At 42.7% G+C, this 12,330-nt stretch overlaps 1 protein-coding gene across 1 annotated transcript in view; it reads right to left on the bottom strand.

Moving 5' to 3' along the window:
• LOC106586909 (uncharacterized) overlaps window positions 1–12,330 on the bottom strand; it is a 171,885-nt gene that overhangs the window by 22,606 nt on the left and 136,949 nt on the right. The window lies entirely within an intron of this gene.

Here is a 12,330-nt window from a genome sequence, read left to right as displayed (position 1 = left end):
TCGTTAGGCAAGGGTAATTTCAGTGTAGGAAAGGATGAAACAGCGTCTGTGCCACCAGTAAGTACAGATAGTAACGTTAGTATAAACCCCCTCGCACGGTCCCCGCAGCCGGACATCTTTCTCATGGCTTCTGGAGGGAAACGCTGTAGGAATGCTCAACCGGTGTCGCTTATTCAGCCGACAGAAACTTTCAACCGGTTCTCCCCATTAAGCGAGTCGGAGTCGGAGGCCGAGACTTCTCTGGTCTCTACTCCTCCCGTTGTGGGGTCTGAGACGCCGACGGCTCCCACCATTAGCTCTGACAAATTGAAAACCCTAGTCATTGGCGACTCCATTACCCGCAGTATTAGACTTAAAACTAATCATCCAGCGATCATACACTGTTTACCAGGGGGCAGGGCTACCGACGTTAAGGCTAATCTAAAGACGGTGCTGGCTAAAGCTAAAACTGGCGAGTGTAGAGAGTATAGAGATATTGTTATCCACGTCGGCACCAACGATGTTAGGATGAAACAGTCAGAGGTCACCAAGCGCAACATAGCTTCAGCGTGTAAATCAGCTAGAAAGATGTGTCGGCATCGATTAATTGTCTCTGGCCCCCTCCCAGTTAGGGGGAGTGATGAGCTCTACAGCAGAGTCTCACAACTCAATCGCTGGTTGAAAACTGTTTTCTGCCCCTCCCAAAAGATAGAATTTGTAGATAATTGGCCCTCTTTCTGGGACTCACCCACAAACAGGACCAAGCCTGGCCTGTTGAGGAGTGACGGACTCCATCCTAGCTGGAGGGGTGCTCTCATCTTATCTACGAACATAGACAGGGCTCTAACTCCTCTAGCTCCACAATGAAATAGGGTGCAGGCCAGGCAGCAGGCTGTTAGCCAGCCTGCCAGCTTAGTGGAGTCTGCCACTAGCACAGTCAGTGTAGTCAGCTCAGCTTCCCCCATTGAGACCGTGTCTGTGCCTCGATCTAGGTTGGGCAAAATTAAAAATGGCGGTGTTCGCTTTAGCAATCTCACTAGTATAAAGACCTCCTCCATTCCTGCCATTATTGAAAGAGATTGTGATACCTCACATCTCAAAATTGGGTTACTTAATGTTAGATCCCTCACTTCCAAGGCAGTTATAGTCAATGAACTAATCACTGATAATAATCTTGATGTGATTGGCCTGACTGAAACATGGCTTAAGCCTGATGAATTTACTGTGTTAAATGAGGCCTCACCCCCAGGTTACATTAGTGACCATACCCCCCGTGCATCCGGCAAAGGCGGAGGTGTTGCTAACATTTACGATAGCAAATTTCAATTTACAAAAAAAAAAACAACAATGACGTTTTCGTCTTTTGAGCTTCTAGTCATGAAATCTATGCAGCCTACTCACTCACTTTTTATAGCTACTGTTTATAGGCCTCCTGGGCCATATGCAGTGTTCCTCACTGAGTTCCCTGAATTCCTATCGGATCTTGTAGTCATAGCAGATAATATTCTAATTTTTGGTGACTTTAACATTCACATGGAAAAGTCCACAGACCCACTCCAAAAGGCTTTCGGAGCCATCATCGACTCAGTGGGTTTTGTCCAACATGTCTCTGGACCTACTCACTGCCACAGTCATACTCTGGACCTAGTTTTGTCCCATGGAATAAATGTTGTGGATCTAAATGTTTTTCCTCATAATCCTGGACTATCGGACCACCATTTTATTACGTTTGCAATTGCAACAAATAATCTGCTCAGACCCCAACCAAGGAGCATTAAAAGTCGTGCTATAAATTCTCAGACAACCCAAAGATTCCTTGATGCCCTTCCAGACTGCCTCTGCCTACCCAAGGACGTCAGAGGACAAAAATCAGTTAACCACCTAACCGAGGAACTCAATTTAACCTTGCGCAATACCCTAGATGCAGTTGCACCCCTAAAAACTAAAAACATCTGTCATAAGAAACTAGCTCCCTGGTATACAGAAAATACACGAGCTCTGAAGCAAGCTTCCAGAAAATTGGAACGGAAATGGCGCCACACCAAACTGGAAGTCTTCCGACTAGCTTGGAAAGACAGTACCGTGCAGTATCGAAGAGCCCTTACTGCTGCTCGATCATCCTATTTTTCCAACTTAATTGAGGAAAATAAGAACAATCCGAAATTTCTTTTTGATACTGTCGCAAAGCTAACTAAAAAGCAGCCTTCGCAAATGGAGGATGGCTTTCACTTCAGCAGTAATACATTTATGAACTTCTTTGAGGAAAAGATCATGATCATTAGAAAGCAAATTACAGACTCCTCTTTAAATCTGGGTATTCCTCCAAAGCTCCATTGTCCTGAGTCTGCACAACTCTGCCAGGACCTAGGATCAAGGGAGATACTAAAGTGTTTTAGTACTATATCTCTTGACGCAATGATGAAAATAATCATGGCCTCCAAACCCTCAAGCTGCATACTGGACCCTATTCCAACTAAACTACTGAAAGAGCTGCTTCCTGTGCTTGGCCCTCCTATGTTGAACATAATAAACGGCTCTCTATCCACCGGATGTGTACCAAGCTCACTAAAAGTGGCAGTAATAAAGCCTCTCTTGAAAAAGCCGAATCTTGATCCAGAAATTATAAAAAACTATCGGCCTATATCGAATCTTCCATTCCTCTCCAAAATTTTAGAAAAAGCTGTTGCACAGCAACTGACTGCCTTCCTGAAGACAAACAATGTATACGAAACGCTTCAGTCTGGTTTTAGACCCCATCATAGCACTGAGACTGCACTTGTGAAGGTGGTAAATGACCTTTTAATGACGTCAGACCGAGGCTCTGCATCTGTCCTCGTGCTCCTAGATCTTAGTGCCGCTTTTGATACCATCGATCACCACATTCTTTTGGAGAGATTGGAAACCCAAATTGGTCTACATGGACAAGTTCTGGCCTGGTTTAGATCTTATCTGTCGGAAAGATATCAGTTTGTCTCTGTGAATGGTTTGTCCTCTGACAAATCAATTGTAAATTTCGGTGTTCCTCAAGGTTCCGTTTTAGGACCACTATTGTTTTCACTATATATTTTACCTCTTGGGGATGTCATTCGAAAACATAATGTTAAATTTCACTGCTATGCAGACGACACACAGCTGTACATTTCAATGAAACATGGTGAAGCCCCAAAATTGCCCTCGCTAGAAGCCTGTGTTTCAGACATAAAGAAGTGGATGGCTGCAAACTTTCTACTTTTAAACTCGGACAAAACAGAGATGCTTGTTCTAGGTCCCAAGAAACAAAGAGATCTTCTGTTGAATCTGACAATTAATCTGGATGGTTGTACAGTCGTCTCAAATAAAACTGTGAAGGACCTCGGCGTTACTCTGGACCCTGATCTCTCTTTTGAAGAACATATCAAGACTGTTTCAAGGACAGCTTTTTTCCATCTACGTAACATTGCAAAAATCAGAAATTTTCTGTCCAAAAATGACGCAGAAAAATTAATCCATGCTTTTGTTACTTCTAGGCTGGACTACTGCAATGCTCTACTTTCCGGCTACCCGGATAAAGCACTAAATAAACTTCAGTTAGTGCTAAATACGGCTGCTAGAATCCTGACTAGAACCAAAAAATTTGATCATATTACTCCAGTGTTAGCCTCCCTACACTGGCTTCCTGTTAAGGCAAGGGCTGATTTCAAGGTTTTACTGCTAACCTACAAAGCATTACATGGGCTTGCTCCTACCTATCTTTCCGATTTGGTCCTGCCGTACATACCTACACGTACGCTACGGTCACAAGACGCAGGCCTCCTAATTGTCCCTAGAATTTCTAAGCAAACGGCTGGAGGTAGGGCTTTCTCCTATAGAGCTCCATTTTTATGGAATGGTCTGCCTACCAATGTGAGAGACGCAGACTCAGTCTCAACCTTTAAGTCTTTACTGAAGACTTATCTCTTCAGTAGGTCCTATGATTAAGTATAGTCTGGCCCAGGAGTGTGAAGGTGAACGGAAAGGCTGGAGCAACGAACCGCCCTTGCTGTCTCTGCCTTGCCGGTTCCCCTCTTTCCACTGGGATTCTCTGCCTCTAACCCTTTTACAGAGGCTGAGTCACTGGCCTACTGGTGTTCTTCCATGCCGTCCATGGGAGGGGTGCGTCACTTGAGTGGGTTGAGTCACTGACGTGGTCTTCCTGTCTGGGTTGGCGCCCCCCCCCCCCCCCTTGGGTTGTGCCATGGCGGAGATCGTTGTGGGCTATACTCGGCCTTGTCTTAGGACGGTAAGTTGGTGGTTGGAGACATCCCTCTAGTGGTGTGGGGGCTGTGCTTTGGCAAAGTGGGTGGGGTTATATCCTGCCTGTTTGGCCCTGTCCGGGGGTATCATCGGATGGGGCCACAGTGTCTTCTGATCCCTCCTGTCTCAGCCTCCAGTATTTATGCTGCAGTAGTTTATGTGTCGGGGGGCTAGGGTCAGTCTGTTACATCTGGAGTATTTCTCTTGTCTTATCCGGTGTCCTGTGTGTATTTAAATATGCTCTCTCTAATTCTCTCTTTCTCTCTTTCTGTCTTTCTCTCGGAGGACCTGAGCCCTAGGACCATGCCTCAGGACTACCTGGTATGATGACTCCTTGCTGTCCCCAGTCCACCTGGCCGTGCTGCTGCTCCAGTTTCAACTGTTCTGCCTGCGGCTATGGAACCCTGACCTGTTCACCGGACGTGCTTGTTGCACCCTCGACAACTACTATGATTATTATTATTTGACCATGCTGGTCATTTATGAACATTTTAACATTTTAACATTTTGACCATGTTCTGTTTTAATATCCACCCTGCACAGCCAGAAGAGGACTGGCCACCCCTCATAGCCTGGTTCCTCTCTAGGTTTCTTCCTAGGTTTTTGGCCTTTCTAGGGAGTTTTTCCTAGGGAGTTTTTCCTAGCCACCGTGCTTCTTTCACATGCTTTGCTTGCTGTTTGGGGTTTTAGGCTGGGTTTCTGTACAGCACTTTGAGAATATCAGCTGATGTACGAAGGGCTATATAAAAATAAATTTGATTTGATTTGATTTGAATATCTCAGAGACAATCTGCATCCAAAATCATTCCATTTTAAATTCAGTGGCCTAGTGGCCTTCAGTGTTGTACCCATTAGGGTCACTGTGCTTCAGTGTTGTGGAAATAGGTTGAAGTGTGCTAAGGAAAAAATAACCTATATACAGTGTCGATTTCCAAACAATATACCTCATACAATCTGTTTCCCTATGGTATACCTCATACACACTGTTTCCCTATAGTATACCTCATACACTCTGTTTCCCTATAGTATACCTCATACAATCTGTTTCCCTATAGTATACCTCATACACTCTGTTTCCCTATAGTATACCTCATACACTCTGTTTCCCTATAGTATACCTCATACAATCTGTTTCCCTATAGTATACCTCATACACTCTGTTTCCCTATAGTATACCTCATACAATCTGTTTCCCTATAGTATACCTCATACAATCTGTTTCCCTATAGTATACCTCATACACTCTGTTTCCCTATAGTATACCTCATACACTCTGTTTCCCTATAGTATACCTCATACACTCTGTTTCCCTATAGTATACCTCATACACTCTGTTTCCCTATAGTATACCTCATACACTCTGTTTCCCTATAGTATACCTCATACACTCTGTTTCCCTATAGTATACCTCATACACTCTGTTTCCCTATAGTATACCTCATACACTCTGTTTCCCTATAGTATACCTCATACACTCTGTTTCCCTATAGTATACCTCATACACTCTGTTTCCCTATAGTATACCTCATACACTCTGTTTCCCTATAGTATACCTCATACACTCTGTTTCCCTATAGTATACCTCATACACTCTGTTTCCCTATAGTATACCTCATACACTCTGTTTCCCTATAGTATACCTCATACAATCTGTTTCCCTATAGTATACCTCATACACTCTGTTTCCCTATAGTATACCTCATACACTCTGTTTCCCTATAGTATACCTCATACAATCTGTTTCCCTATAGTATACCTCATACACTCTGTTTCCCTATAGTATACCTCATACACTCTGTTTCCCTATAGTATACCTCATACAATCTGTTTCCCTATAGTATACCTCATACACTCTGTTTCCCTATAGTATACCTCATACACTCTGTTTCCCTATAGTATACCTCATACACTCTGTTTCCCTATAGTATACCTCATACACTCTGTTTCCCTATAGTATACCTCATACACTCTGTTTCCCTATAGTATACCTCATACACTCTGTTTCCCTATAGTATACCTCATACACTCTGTTTCCCTATAGTATACCTCATACACTCTGTTTCCCTATAGTATACAACATACACTCTGTTTCCCTATAGTATACCTCATACACTCTGTTTCCCTATAGTATACCTCATACACTCTGTTTCCCTATAGTATACCTCATACAATCTGTTTCCCTATAGTATACCTCATACACTCTGTTTCCCTATAGTATACCTCATATACTCTGTTTCCCTCTAGTATACCTCATACAATCTGTTTCCCTATAGTATACCTCATACAATCTGTTTCCCTATAGTATACCTCATACACACTGTTTCACACACCAGTCAGAGGTATACTGAGAGAACATGTCTGTGATTGGTGTGTTCTGAGACAACATGTCTGTGATTGGTGTGTTCTGGGTGAGACAACATGTCTGTGATTGGTGTGGTCTGAGACAACATGTCTGTGATTGGTGTGGTCTGAGACAACATGTCTGTGATTGGTGTGGTCTGAGACAACATGTCTGTGATTGGTGTGGTCTGAGACAACATGTCTGTGATTGGTGTGGTCTGAGACAACATGTCTGTGATTGGTGTGGTCTGAGACAACATGTCTGTGATTGGTGTGGTCTGAGACAACATGTCTGTGATTGGTGTGTTCTAGGTGAGACAACATTATTCTACTACACTATACCAGATAGTTAATTCAGACCGAAACAGATGACACCATGATGCATGTTATTTACCCTCGGATTTAATAACAGACACATTATTCACGTCCTCTTGATTTATTTGCATAATTATGTTTAGCGAGGGATGTTTGTCGTGGAGTAAGATCCTTTAATATAACGCTCCTTGAAAACCCCTGAATTCATATAGATCTTCATTTTCTCTTTTTTATTAATCGGTATTAAATATTGATTTACAGCTAAATGGGTGGGGGGGGGGGGGGGGGGGGGATGAGACTACTTTCACTAGGGTACAGATCATATTTCAAATCTAATTTATTTCATTCTCAGGATACTCGTACATTCAAAGCTCTATTGGATAGAGATACGTATTAAACCTCCTATTCTCAAAAGGTCTCCCGTTCAAACATCCCAGTGGCTAGAGAAGAATAAAGTAACACCATTCAGGATTTTAATCTATTTACTCTATATTTTTATTCCTTAGAGTGCTGACGTGAAGAAAAAAAAAAAATCACTATCAAAAAAATGAAGCCATTGCGTAGATCCTCCTCAAAGGAGAAAATCACACCGTGACGAAATAGAAAATAAAATAAAAACCTGAATACTCAGTGGACAATAGGGCTTCTCATGATTTTATTTTCTGTAATGTAATTCAAATGGTGCGTTTTGACACAGGGATGCCATGAGACTTCAAACAGCTGAACAGTTTAACCCCGAGTTGAACTTTCATTGGATAGTAGCCATGGGTCTTGTGTCCAAACTGGCTCCCTGTTCCCTATGCACACTGCGCTACTTGTAACAAGATCCTTACACGTTACTATATTTGGGACGCACACCTTGTGTTCAAATTCAAAAACCTCTGCTTTTAAACTATCAGTCTCATCCTGCCCGTTTTGTCCAGTTGGCTCGTATCTGAACTGAAGAGGCTTCGTTGTTCTATACCCCTCAATCAGTTCGGGAGCCAAAGTGGCTCAAATTGCTGTGCGATAATATTGTCATTAACGGGGAGACAACCCACTCAGGCTATTGTGTGGGGTTAGTCCTGACATGGACCTTACCACTTTACGCTGATATCACAGTCCATTACAGACCCAGAGAGGTCTAATGGGGTGTGTGTGTGTGTGTGTGTGTGTGTGTGTGTGTGTGTGTGTGTGTGTGTGTGTGTGTGTGTGTGTGTGTGTGTGTGTGTACGTGCGTGTATGTGTATGTGTGTGTGCATGTGTGTACGTGTGCGTGTGTGTGTGCGTGTGTGTGTGCGCGCATGTGTGTGTGTGTGTGTGTATGTGTGCATGTGTGTGTGTGTGTACGTGTACGTGTAGGTGCGTGTGCGTGTGCATGTATGCGCGTGTGCGTGTGTGTGTGTGTGTGCGTGTGTGCGTGTGTGTGTGTGTGTTGTGTGTGTGTGTGTGTGTGTGAGCGCACCAAGCATCCAAAAGAGCCAGTAAGCTGTGAAAATGCACTGCATGCACTAGGTATTATATCAGACCACCAAACAAGTGATCCTGATTGACACAGCTCACGCCGAGATAAACTGTGAAACTATTACCAGGCTATTGCTTCTAATGGATAGGTGGTGAGATGTGGAAAGGAACTAGCATTAAAGGCATTCAAAAACAAGTAACCTGAATATATTGGATTCTTTGGTTAGGTTACAAATACCGGCCTATAGTAATAATGTGTAACCTGGATATTTATACTGAGTGGACAAAACACCAGCTCTTCATATGACCGACTGACCAGATGAATCAAGGTTATTGATGTCACTTTTTAAATCCACTTCAATCAGCGTAGATGAAGGGGAGGAGACAGGTTAAAGAAGGATTGTAATAGCTTTGAGACAGCTGAGACATGGATTGTGTATGTGTGCCATTCAGAGGTTGAATGGGCAAGACAGAAAATGTATGTGCCTTTGAACGAGGTATAGAAGTAGGTGCCAGGCACATTGTTTTTTTTATCAAGAAGTCCCGCCCTGTATCAATAACAAGGAACCTGGATATATATTATGGATTATTTGGTTAGGTTACAAGTACCGGTCTGTATCAATAACATGTAACCTGGATATTTTTTGCTTTATTCTTTTGTTAGGTTACGAGTACCGGCCGCAAAACCCATTGTGGCTGATGGAGGAGCCCGCGCGTCAGGCGGCCTCGAGGCCCGATGATCCGAGCCTAAGGCAGAATCTGAGGCAGATCCCCGCTGCGAAAAGAAGTCAGGAAAAGGGGAAGATAGCGCTGGAAACTCCGAAGCAAGGAGGGCGAAGCTGTTTGACAACTGGATTTGTGTCATTGCTTCCCAATGCCAAAGAAAACCCCACAGACCGTTTCCCTCCGCTTGGCCTACGGTTGAGTAAAGTACTTCCATGGTTGGGCAGCAGGAATGGTGACAGCATGATCCACTAAATGAATCAGAAGTGATGGTCCTGCTCCATTTTCCAGGGAAGTGGGAGACTTCTTTGGGGGAAAGGTCACTGGAAGGCATTGGCCATTCAGTCAATCAGTGTTGACATGGCGGTTGATACTCTCAACACATCGGAACGGCATCCAGCCTGTGAAGTAGAGAGGAGAAGATAGGCGGTGTGCATTCCCCAGGAGATTGTTTGTTATTAGTAGCCACTTATTTCACTATGGTCCTCTGCCAGTAAACATTTGTTGCATCAGAACTCCGGTTGGTCCACATTGTCCTGGAAGAGACAGTTGTAAACACAGATCCTGCAGCGGACAAAATGCTACATTTTTCCTCTGAACTGGGGAAGCCTCCATGAGAAGAGACATTGCGACAGAATCCATTTCAGAGATAATGATTTACGTTGCGACAGAATCCATTTCAGAGATAATGATTTACATAGCAACAGAATTCATGTCAGAGATAATGATTTACGTTGCGACAGAATCCATTTCAGAGATAATGATTTACATAGCAACAGAATCCATGTCAGAGATAATGATTTACAGGCAGAGCAAAAAAATCCATGTCAGAGATAACGATTTACAGGCAGAGCAACAAAATCCATGTCAGAGATAACGATTTACAGGCAAAGTAACAGAATCCAAGTCAGAGATAATGATTTACAGGCAGAGCAAAAAAATCCATGTCAGAGATAACGATTTACAGGCAAAGTAACAGAATCCAAGTCAGAGATAATGATTTACAGGCAGAGCAAAAAAATCCATGTCAGAGATAACGATTTACAGGCAAAGTAACAGAATCCATGTCAGAGATAACGATTTACAGGCAGAGCAACTGTAAAACAAATCAGTAAAATGAAACAAATAGGCTCTAGCCAGTTAAACTAAATGTTCTGCAACAAACATTGGACTTTCAACAATTTGTGCATTCGTGATACCATTCCATTCATTCCGTTCTAGCCATTACTACGATCCCGTCCTCCCCAATTAAGGTACCACCAGCCTCCTGTGGTTGGGAGCGTTCAGACAATGATCAGAGCATTGTCTTCTTCACATTTGTTTGCCTAGTTTGGAAATTGCTTTACAGGGCGATGGTACTGACTTCAGACGAGTTGCATGGGGCTCGTGGTTGGTCTTAGAACAAAATAGAGAATACCGTCGTGTTTTTGAAAGTCTCATCTTTCAAGAGTCTTATTAGTTAGTAGATCAAACCATTCCAATTCTACAGATGTTTTCGTGAGAAAAAAACGATTTTCTGATTGTGTCCTTGGATCCCAAATGGCAAATGATGGTCTCAAGTCTTAAGATTGGATCCAGGGAGCTTTAGACTCTATACCTTAATGATCATCCATGCTATCATATTTTCGGGACAGTTCATTCTATTATCACTTAAAAAGGAACTCAGTCCAAGCTATCATTTCATATTTTCAGAACTCAGTCCATGCTATTATCTTTTTAAAAGGAACTCAGTCCATGCTATCATCTTTTCGAAAGTAACTCAGTCCGTCTTTCAACTTACTCTTGAAAGTTGTAATAGTAGAAATTGTTTTCAGTCTCCTGTGCTGTCAGTCATTGCATACCTTATAGAACTATGTAATACATATCAGAAATCTCCAGATCAACTAGCCCCTGTCAGCCCATGCTTTTTTTTTTGTTAGGTTTCGATTTCTTGTAATATTTGAGTCACTCAAGTATCACATGGATACACATGGCAAAATGTATAGAATTGCAGGAAATAATCTTTAAACCTGCAAAATAATGGTCACATTAGTTAGTAGGCCAAACCGTTCAGAAACTACAGACATTTTTGTCAGAAGACTGTTTATGTCTCCTGGTCTGACGAACAGCGCTGTAGCTCTGCCATTTTCCACCGCAGATGTAGGAGGGCGACATAGGCGGATAGGTATGGATTGAGGAGGTTGGTGGTGTAACAGTGTAGGTTCCGTCCCTCTCTTCGCCCCAACCCGGGCTCGAACCAGGGACCCTCTGCACACATCAACAACTGACACCCCACGAAGCATCGTTACCCATCGCTCCACAAAAGCCGCTGCACTTGCAACGCAAGGGGAAACCCTACTTCAAGTCTCAGAGCGAGTGACGTCACTGATTGAAACGCTATTAGCGCGCACCACCGCTAACTAACTAGCCATTTCACATCGGTTACAGTGGCACCTTAATTGCGGAAGACGGGCTCGTGCTAAAGGCTGGAGTGGAATTAGTGGAATGGTATCAAATACATCAAACACATGGTTTACCTGATTGAGATGCAGCCCATGCAAAATAACAGATATCTGTAATTTAAACTGACAGATTTTGATGGTTTTGTTTTGTATTATGTTCATTCGATTGATGCACGGTTTTGACAATAGACTCTCAAAGTTTAATGGTATTTTTATTTATATTTAACCTGGCAAGTCAGTTAAGAACAAAATTCTTATTTACAATGAGTGCCTACCGGGGAACAGTGAGTTAACTGCCTTGTTCAGGGGCAGAATGACATATTTTAACCTTGTCAGCTCGAGGATTCGATCCAGCAACCTTTTGGTTACTGGCCCAACGCTCTAAACACTAGGCTTCCTGCCACCCCGAATATACAGTACACCTGTTGTTAAATAAAAAGCATGTGACGAATAACATTTGTTTGGATTTGATATGGGGATTGAAGTGTTATATCAGTTTTGTAATCAAATATCTAGTGGGAAACATGTCCATCCTTGATATGAAGTTGATTCAAGAGTTCAAAAAGGCAAAATCATCAGTAAATCTTTAATGAGGACGTATTAACCTCAATCTACTGTATCTTTCTAACGTGTGGGGAGTGGAGGGGAGAGGAGGGGAGGAGAACAAACAAAGCTTAGGCAATTAAACAACAACAAAATGGTGGCTGAGGAAGTAGTGTGAAGCTGTCATTTACACTGCAGATAGATCTAATCACTGTAGGGTAATAAATATAGATCTAATCACTGTCGGGGAATAAATATAGATCTAATCACTGTC

Source organism: Salmo salar, chromosome 25, assembly GCF_965601325.2.
Source record: "Salmo salar chromosome 25, fSalSal1, whole genome shotgun sequence".
NCBI classification, from domain to species: domain Eukaryota; kingdom Metazoa; phylum Chordata; class Actinopteri; order Salmoniformes; family Salmonidae; genus Salmo; species Salmo salar.
Note: the sequence above shows the minus strand (reverse complement) of the source record. Positions and strands in the feature narration are given on the sequence as shown.